Consider the following 10,182-nt stretch of genomic DNA (forward strand, 5'->3'; position numbering starts at 1 on the left):
CATCATCGTCTTCGTCATTATCACTGTCAAAGTCGGTTCCCCACACCCTAAGGTTATGCTCAATAGCGAGACCCTCCGGTGTGGCTCGAGCCCTCCTAATCCGGTTCATTTCTATCATCTGGCGTGATACCATCCCCTGATACGGTCCTTGCCTTGTCAAGGGAGAAAAAGATTGCATTACACCTTTACTGAGGCATTGTAGAATACAGGGCCCGAACAGTATGAAAACTAATAGACAAACAATTACTGGCATCACAGTGCTGAAAATCCAGCCACCCCAGCCTCCTCCCAACCTGCCCAGCCATTCAACCCATGAAGAGTCAGCTGTTTCAGGTATCGGGATGGATTGCCTCATGTGTGTCACAATGTCTGTGATGTTGTCTGAATAGTCGGGAATTGAGAAACAGCAAGAGACTCCTAACATTTTACACACTTCCCCTTTCTCGGCCGTCAATATGTCCAGAGCGAGTCTATTTTGGACAACTGCTTCTCTCATTGTTCTTAACTGAGTACTGATCAGGTTCAGCGCCTGTGCTGTATCGTTTTCCAAAGATAGCACTTGCCATGCCAGACCATTTATCTTGTTTAAAGCAATGGCTGTCCCTATGCCTGTAAAGTAACCCGCCACAGACCATCCTATAGTTTCCCACGGGCTGGTCCATGGATTGCTAGTTCTATGACCGTCATAATAATCGGGCGGGGGCTGGACATCCCGCTTTGGTCTATTTGGTGATATTATCCCCTTATCCGTCATATTCTTCCGTATAATAGTCGTTCCTGTAGACATAATAGCAGGATAACAACAACCTTTCCACTGTCCCGCATCCAAATGGTAATACACAGTTTCACCACATATCCACACCATCCCCGGTGCGCTGTCTAGATGTGAAAATGGACATTCAAATCCCTCAGAGGTGCTGTTTTTATAAGTTATAGTGCAATTATGGGTTCCCTTCTGTGTCTGAGTCAGAGTTATTGTATTCTTACAGTCGGACATTCCTACCATATGTTTTCCTACCCCCGAACATATACACAATACTGCTGGATGAGCATGTACGTGGAAGGTCGGTCCCTGAAATGGTGCACCTGTGTACGAGCAACCATAATCTCGAATTCCCACAGTTGGGGAATTTCCCTGTCGCACATTGTCTGTCATTTGTACAATCAATGACATCTGCTTGCTCTTCCATATCATGTCTGTGGTTACCTCCTGGGTTTTCCACATTGACTGAAGTTGCAAACATACCCAACAGTCTCCGTCTCCTTCCCCCTCCACCACCCTTCTCTGTAATATTGCTAATGCACATGCATAGTTTCCATCACATCGAGCCTTTGCTACTCTTTCTCTTTGGTGCCTGGAGTGAGATCGGAGCCCATAAAGAAATGGATATCCCCAGATGTGCCCATTCCCTGTGTCGCCATGCTTCCTCGTAATTCATTCGTTATTTCCTCCACGGCTGAATCAAGCTTCGGGGTTTCTACAGTGAGCTGGATTCTCTGATATGCATCTTTACCCATTAGGGCCCATGCACAGTAGTAGGTTCCCTCATCTTCTGTTTGTATGTCTGTTATGGTAACATTTATTAACCAAGCATGCCTCCCATTCGCCTCTCTCCCAAAAAGAGCAGGTGTGGTATCGTCCCTGTTGCAGTATATACACCTTTTCCCTCCTACGGTTACTCTATGTATCTTTTTCTCAATCGTTATACTAAATCTGGATTCTGGGATTTGTGCTTCTGGGCCTTGGTAATTTTTTACCTCTGACCAACTGCAAGAATCTTTGCAGAAATATAAACTATGTCCATAACTGCTTCTTGTTTCTTCCGTATTGTCCTGAGTCCCTACACTCACAGATATAAGGTCACAGAGGAAGTTGGCCTGTCCTCCTGCCTTTACCGTGAACTTTAGAGGGTTTTCATTTGGATAGTCTGTATGCAGTTCTCGTTTCATCCGATTCTCGCTTCCTTCCTCAATATGCTTTATTAACCAGTATAAAAGTATGCTTGTTACTGTCATCCCTGTCATTACTTGTATCCCCCCCATCCGAAATCTGTACTGGATCAGCTGGTCTCTAACAATTCTATGATTTCCAAAACTTTCTGCGCATTGTATGGATATATTTTATATACATCTGAACATATAAAACATAAGAGAAAACAATTTTATCCCTTAATGCTCAAACATGGGGTACATATAGATTCAACAATTTGGCCCTTCGTGCACTTCGGGGGAAATAACGGGGTCAACACTGCTGACTCAATGGGCCATCTATCTTCTTGCTTTGGGTGGCCCCCACCTCACGAAAGGTAGTTCTTTCCTTAGCGTTGTCAGTGCTTCACCCACCCTAAAATGCAGTAAGGTGAATCCCCCTTTTGAGATTCTATTTTAAATTGGAGCTTGCCTGCTCTCCTGAAGAACACGACTTTAATCTAGAAGCGTGTATCCACTGCGGCTGATAGTCTGTCAGAACTCCTGTCCTGGTTATGGCAATCACAGTCGCTGGTCCGTGGTACTTTGGTTCTCCCACCTTGGTAGGCTTTAGACTTTTCACAAACACTCTTTGTCCTGGAACAAAACTATGAGTAGGGTTTTCTGATGGCAGAGGGAGACAAAGAGAAACATCAGCACATATAGAGTTTAGCTTTTCAATTAGGGAAGTCACGTAGTCCTCCTGTATCACCTGCATGTCACCTAAGGAAGCAATGCCGGCCCGGCCTTTGACCCATGGAGTCGGGAAAGGCCTACCCATTAGCACCTCGAACGGTGATAACTTAGTAGTGGAAGATGGAGTCATCCGTATTTCGGTCAACATGGCGGGCAACAAATCTACCCATTTTCTCCCCGTCTCGAGTGCGGCTTTCGTTAGGCGAGTTTTTAGTGTTCGGTTGCAACGTTCTACGACTGCTGAGCTCTGCGGATGATATGGAATGTTAAAATGCCAATCGATAGACAATGCTTTTGCTAGCATCTGTGTCACCTCCGATGTGAACGGCGTCCCATTATCTGATTCGATAGTCGAAATTATGCCATAACGAGGTATTATCTCCTTCGTTAAGATCTTAACTACCGTCTTAGCATCTTCTTTTGCGCATGGAAATGCTTCTGGCAACTTTGAGAACCGATCAATAATTACCAAGAGATATTTTAGATTACCTATCGGCGGCATGTGGGTGAAATCGATTTGTACATGTTGGAAAGGTGATTCTGGATGCGGCAACGCATCATGCTTAATTGGTTTGTGCGGATTTACCTGCGCACATGTCAGACATGCGTCCAAAACAAGTTTTGCGGTCTTGTGCACATCAGCAATGCAATACAATTGATTAATTGCCTGAACAACTTTTGCACAGTTTGTGTGAGACAAGCCATGGTAGTGCCTTATTAGAATAATTAATCCTAATTTTGGTATTGCGATTCTACCTTTGTCGTCTCTTATAATCCCTCCTTTATCTGGAGCACAACCACTTTTACTCCAATGCTCCAGATCTGCCTGTGTTGGCTGACTTTGTACGATTTTGATGTCAATATCAGGTATATTCGTTATGTGCACGGTCATTGTTATCTGTGCTTCGTCTTTTTGGTGAAACGGCGATTTAATCTGATTTTTGGCTGCTGCCTTTGCGGCTTCATCAGCACTGCGGTTTACTAACGTTTGTTCATCCTCCCCTGAAGCATGACCTTTGACCTTCACTATGGCCACTTCGAGCGGGAGCTGAACTGCTTCTGTTAGCTGTCCTATCAGATTAGCATGTGCTATGGGTTTACCATCAGCTGTTTTGAAACTTCTTGCTTCCCACATTTTTGCATAATGGTGAAGAACACTCCACGCGTACTTGGAGTCTGTGTAAATTGTTGCTCGCTTCTCTGTCATTAGTTCACAGGCCCTTATTAATGGGTCCAGACTAAGGTGAACTACTTAGGTCATGTACTGATGCAAGGCCTCAGAGCAATATCCACAGATAGGATCCAACTGATAAGAAACATTAAGTCCCCACGAACAGTACAGCAGCTCCAAAGTTTTCTGGGACTAGTGAACTATTGCAGATCGTGGATACCAGACTGCGCGATTCCTGCGTCCGCAAGCACATTGCACACAATCACAGATGCTTTTTCACAGTCCTCCTGCGTCTCCCCCGACACTAGGATGTCATCTGCAAACTGAAGCACACACACTGTTGATGGCAAATCATTCATTATGGCCAAAGTTCTGCGCACTGCTGCCGAAAAGACAGCGGGTGAGTCCGCATAGCCCTGTGCAAGACGCTTCCACTGATATTGTTGCCCTCTATATGTAAAAGCTAACAAGGGCTGAGTCTCTGGGTGAACTGGCACAGAGAAAAAAGCTGCACACAAATCAATGACAGTAAAATACTTGTGTGAGTATGGCACAGAATTCATAACAGTCGGAACATCAGGCACAATTGGTGCGAGTGTTATGATCAATTGATTAATAGCTCTCAGGTCCTGAGTTAATCGCCAAGTTTTCCCATCGGCTTTCACTACAGGGTTAATTGGTGTGTTGTATGGTGAATGTGTTGGTTCGAGGACACCCTGCTGGACAAAGTTTTCAATCAAAGGCTTAATACCTTCCTCTTTATCCTTTGATAAAGGGTATTGCTTAATGTAAACAGGTTTATTTGTTTTAAGCTTTGCTCTATAAGGTTCCATATCAATGAAACCAGTGTCATCCTTGAACTGAGACCATAACAAAGGGTTAATCATGGAGTCCACCCGTGCAGGCATGCTGGCACCGGAGACTGGCGTGTGTGAGCTGCTTCGCTGTTATTCCCACAGAGTGAATTATCTGGTTAGTCAAAGGACCCTCATATTCTTTAGCTGTCATCGATGAAGCATCAGCACCTGTATCAAGCAGGAATGTTAGAAGCTGCCCATTCACCATAAGGGTAAAGTACGGCAAATCCTCTCCATTATTTGAAAATGTTAGGGTCATCATACATAACTTGGAACTGACATCACTCTGTGGGCACCCTTATGCTTGGTTGGGGTGCCATTGGGTTTGAAAGGTTGCACCCGAGTTCTCGTTACTCCGCTGTGGTGCGCTTCTCCTATCAGCAGAGTCACACTCTGCGAGACGAGCTGGGGGCCGAGTATCACCCGAGGTCATCTGTGGCGTCATGTGCCTCTGCAACTGCCTGCACTGATGTTTGAAATGGCCTCTCCTTCCACAGTGATAACATACCATATCTGACTTCCCTTTTGTTGTGTGCCTGTCTGTGGGCAAGAAGTTTGATTGTTATTTGTAAACATGGCATTTTCAATTTTAACAGTGAAACCACCCGATGCGTCAAGTTCCCTTATTCGTTTTCCTAGAGTCTCTATGGACATCTCGTGCAAATTCGATGTGGTGATTCGGATTAATTGCGCTTGCTTCGCATTCATGTTATTCAACATTGTGTTAATAAACAGAGGCTTTAACTCATTGGTTAAAGGAAGTTTAGAATCGTCGGTCCACGCTCTCTGAAAACGCACAAAGAATTCAGACACAGATTCTTTCGGTCTTTGTTTAGTGCTGGCAGCAAACGACAAATCTTGTCTGCTACCTAGACGTTCATCAAGAAAAACTCTCAACTCTGTGAAAAATGTGTCAACATTAGTAACCTTCTCCCAAAAGAATTCATGCGGGTTTTGAGACGTACCACTGCCGGTAATCTTATCATTATCGGATGATAACGTGGGGCACTTTTGTACTAACATTTGTTCAGTTACATCTCCCTCGAGCGTTCTCAATAAAACTGCCCTGAAATCGCTCCCTGCAAAATGTGCATATTTTGTATGCGTCTTTAAAACAGTCACATATTTCCCTACTTCTTGTGGGGATGGCAGACTCTTACAAATTGATTCCATATCGGACATTTTTAGCGGTCTAATATTCACGGTATTGCCAGCTCGAATCCAAACCATTGAATTCTGAGGTGCGTCACACGCAACAAGTTCATCATCTAACTTTTTGTTTTCCGTCTTTTTAACAGGTTTCACGTTTTCAATTGCAATGCGCTGTGCGCTGGGTTGAATGTTCTCGGGACCATTTTTCTGCGGCAGAGGGGCTGACGGCAAAGTTTCGGGCTGGCAAAAAGTACTGTATGACGGTGGCATTTTAGATGCACCCTGCTTTGCTACATAAGCAATAATTAGTTTTTTCTCAGGACCTTCATCCCAAACCTTTTTATAATCTTTCCATAGAGCACAAGCTTTAATCATGTATGTATAATCCCAATTTGGATCACCCCACCCGTCTTTCACCATACTTTTTGCCCTCTCGATTCCGTCCTTTTTCTCAAACTTTAGATTTCCTAGAGCCATGATCTTGGATCTGTGTGCTGAACTTGGCCCAGCATTACAAAGACCAACAACACGGAACCGCGCCACCCCGGTACCAACCCAAGTACTTTCAGTTTTAGGATTTTTGGCAACCGGGACATATCAGCAGGAAATAGGCGACAGGTAACTAAGTGTACCTTTTTTTAAGCAAAACCTTAGTGATTTTACCATTCCTATTACTTTGTCATAGGTCTGGGATTTCACAGCCATCCCTAAACTCATTAATGCCTGCAGTTTTGAAAGGGATTATTCAAATGACCAATCGATACATAAAGTTTCCTTACACTGTTGGAGAACAGGCCAATATCAAAAGGCAATTTGCAGCAATGTCCGGTTTCCCAAATGTAATCGGCGCAATTGACTGCACTCATATTGCTATAAGGGCTCCATGTGTAGATTAATTCATTTATGTGAATCGCAAACATGTGCATTCAATAAATGTGCAAATTATATGTGACAACTTGACTCTAATGAATGTTGTGGCACGATGGCCTGGTTCTACACATGACTCTTTTATTCTAGCGCACAGCAGTGTAGGGAATCGACTTACGGCAGGTGCCGTTCGCGATGGCTGGCTTCTGGGTAAGTAAATGCATATAATTGTTTTTACATAACGGTTAAAGCCTATTGTACAAATAATCTGTTATACTTTACAGGTGACAGCGGTTACCCGCTCAGGCGCTGGCTACTCACCCCGTTCTCAAACCCTCAGAGCGCAGAAGAAGTGCGCTTTAATGATACCCACGCTCGTGCGCGCTCAGTAGTTGACAGAGATGGTAAGTAACGAAGTACAAATACTTCGTTACTGTACTTAAGTAGATTTTTTTGGTATCTGTACTTTACTTCACTACTTATTTTTCCGACAACTTTTTACTTTCACTTCTTACACTTTTAACCAAATATCTGTACTTTCTACTTCTTACATTTTCAAACCAGACTCGTTACTTTAATCTGTATTATTTTTTGTCATGCGCGCTGTTTTTAAACAAGAAGCCTGTTGGTTTATCGGTTTTTAGGTGAGTCATTCCCATACATCCCAAGTCCGGAAGTTCCGGGAGTCTCCCGCATATTGATAGCGGCTCCCTGATGCCCGCAAATGAGTTAAAATATCCCGCAATCTAGAGCGAGTGATCAAGAGCGCGCATGCGAGACAGAGACTGTGCTTCAACACATGTAGCGCGCGCACAGCAGAGAGGGAGCGCGAGACCTTGCGTGTGTGTGTGTGTTTGTGCTAGTCTGCGTGTGTGCCTCGTGAAGCGCAGGTAATACAGAGAGCATCCTGATTGGCCCGTTTCGGTAAATCAACCAATCAATTGTCAGTGTGGGCGGGCTTTTATCTCTTCTCCCTAGTCCCGAACTGAATACTGTGTTTAATGATTGTAAAGACATGTTGAGGTGAGTTCATCAAGTTTTATTTGATTTCATGCGCATATTATTCAGGTCGGATAACAACTAGCTACGTGAAAACACCTTAGACATATTTAAAATGGCAATGGAATGTAAATAAAAGCAGTTTACATGAGAGAGAGAGAGAGAGAGAGAGAGAGGGAGAGGGGGGGAGAAGAGATTTTATTTGTCATTGTGCAGTAGTACCATACAACTAAATTTGCTTGTGCATCCTCTAAAACAATACTCACTTCCATATACACACTCATACAATAAATAAAGTATAAAAATATAAAACAATAACAGGGCATCCAACATTACTCTGAAGTCCCATTGCATAAAAGCCCCTATCTATAAAGTGCAACTGTGCTGACTGGGTGGTAGGGGTGTATGATTGTTCAGTTCTATGATGGCTCTTGGGATAAAAGTATAAATAGAATAAGCAGCTTATATAAATAGTAAAATTAATCTACATATAAAATGAAAGCTTGCAAGAAAAATAAAAGGCATATGATGTAGGAAATAGGCCTAGGCCTACTACATTTGCAGTGTGTGTAAATAGTTATTTTATTCATTCATTGTTGTTATATTCAACTGTATTTCGCTACACAAGTAAAGTGCAGTTCTGTGGTGAATTGTCATATCCTTGTCCTTCATTTTTTTATGGGGGGGGGGGGGGGGTCTTCGGGACACCTCCCTGAAATGACTTTTTGCAGGTTGGGATGTCTGCATTCCTAATCATAATCACCCATGGCCATATATTCGGGAGATGTTTGAAATTGTCGGTGTTAAAAATATTTCCGTAATTATAGTCTATTTTCTATGTTTGCTAAGTCTGTAATGTTATCATGAATTCATATTTTGCTAGCGTGTTAGTTAGATGTTGTTCATTGTTCACACTTCGCATCTTTTTTGACCAGAAAAAGAACACACATATACACTCACCGGCAAACACACACAATAACTTAATGTAGTGTTGCTTGCCTGTTATTTGTTTTTAAGTTTTTCCCTCCAATTTTTTCAGTTTTGTTAAAGGGATGTTGCTAGTGCTGTTCGTGCTGTTGGCACACACTTTAATATTCAGTCTTTAGCACAAATTGTTTAAGACAGCGAATAGGATTATCTAGAAAGTTGCCAATTTGAGCAGTAATGATTTATAATATTTTCACTAGGCCTATTAATCTGTCATCTGGTAAACTAGGTGAGGTGTGAATTATAATGATACTTTCACTCTTGTTTGCATTTCAGTATAATTAACAATGTAACTCACTTTTGTCTGCCTGTGTTCTCTATAGCAGTTGTTCATGGATACAGGCTAAAGCAGGTAGTAGTAATGGCTACTTTTTACTTAAGTATATTTTAGAGCTCATACTTTTTTACTTTTACTTGAGTAAAAAATTAAGTCAGTACTTCAACTTTTACCAGAGTATTTTTAAACATGAGTATCTGTACTTCTACTTAAGTAAGGGATGTGTGTACTTTTGCCATCTCTGGTAGTTGAGAGAGCCATTGGCCCCCTCAAGTGTAGATGGCGTTGCCTTGATGCTTCGGGTGGTAGACTTTTATATCAACCCAAAAAAGTATGCCAGATCATCATGGTGTGCGCTATTTTACACAACATTGCACTGATGAATGGTATCCCTGTTCCTCCCGACCTATCACAACACCAGCATGAAGAGCCTGACCCACACCCCCCTCCCCAACAAGGACATCATCAGGGAGCAAGGCTCCGTCAGGAAGTAATGCGCCATTTGTGAAGAACAACAGTGCAAAAGTTCATTTTTTAACAAGATCTTTTAATGTAGATGCAATGTCACCCAGCACTACCCTTATTTGCATAAGCTCATCTGCGATTACAGTAATTGCATTAATGGTGTCTCTCTGTGTCTGCAGAACAGCCTCAGTCAGCACCCGGCCACTTCCAGCCGTGCCATATGGTCGGGACGCACTTGTGCTGGGGACCTCGGGAAACTCCATAGCCCCTGCAGACTCTGCGCTGGGAGTTTCGTCACACTGGGCTCCCGCAGACTCTGCAAGAATAAGGACTAAACCAATTGTGTAATTTATTTTGTTTAATTGAGTACACAAGCAATAAAGTTCTTTACCTGGTTCCCCTGTATCCAGCACATCTGTGTCTCCCTCCCTTTCAGACAAAATGCCACACACACTGGTTTGGCCGAGAATCGAGGCCATTCGGGTCTCCATTGGGGACAAATCGGGGGCACCTTTGCCCCCACCAGTCGCACACACACTCTGTCGGTGAGAGGCAAGCCGTTTCTTTGCTCCCACCTTAAGATCGGACCACTTCTTTTTTACTTCTGGAACCGTCCTGTTTGCCGAAGCAACTGCGTTTACCGCAGCAGTGAAACCTTCAGATGACAACATGGATACAGTAATCATAACACAGAGAGAACATTATAGTTGCATACCTTTATCTTTTCAGCATGCAGGGGCGCC

The 10,182-nt window shown here is 43.2% G+C and overlaps 1 long non-coding RNA gene across 1 annotated transcript in view; it reads left to right on the plus strand.

The window, feature by feature from the left end:
• LOC306894762 overlaps positions 1-9,843 on the plus strand; it is an 11,150-nt gene extending 1,307 nt beyond the window's left edge. Inside the window, exons 2-6 of the long non-coding RNA XR_013786728.1 lie at positions 5,991-6,094; positions 6,307-6,462; positions 6,862-6,921; positions 6,996-7,115; positions 9,619-9,843. This is a non-coding gene — a long non-coding RNA (uncharacterized lncRNA). The remainder of the gene's footprint in view (positions 1-5,990; positions 6,095-6,306; positions 6,463-6,861; positions 6,922-6,995; positions 7,116-9,618) is intronic.
• Positions 9,844-10,182: the final 339 nt, after the last annotated feature.

Source organism: Barbatula barbatula, assembly GCF_947034865.1.
Source record: "Barbatula barbatula genome assembly, chromosome: 5".
NCBI classification, from domain to species: Eukaryota; Metazoa; Chordata; class Actinopteri; order Cypriniformes; family Nemacheilidae; genus Barbatula; species Barbatula barbatula.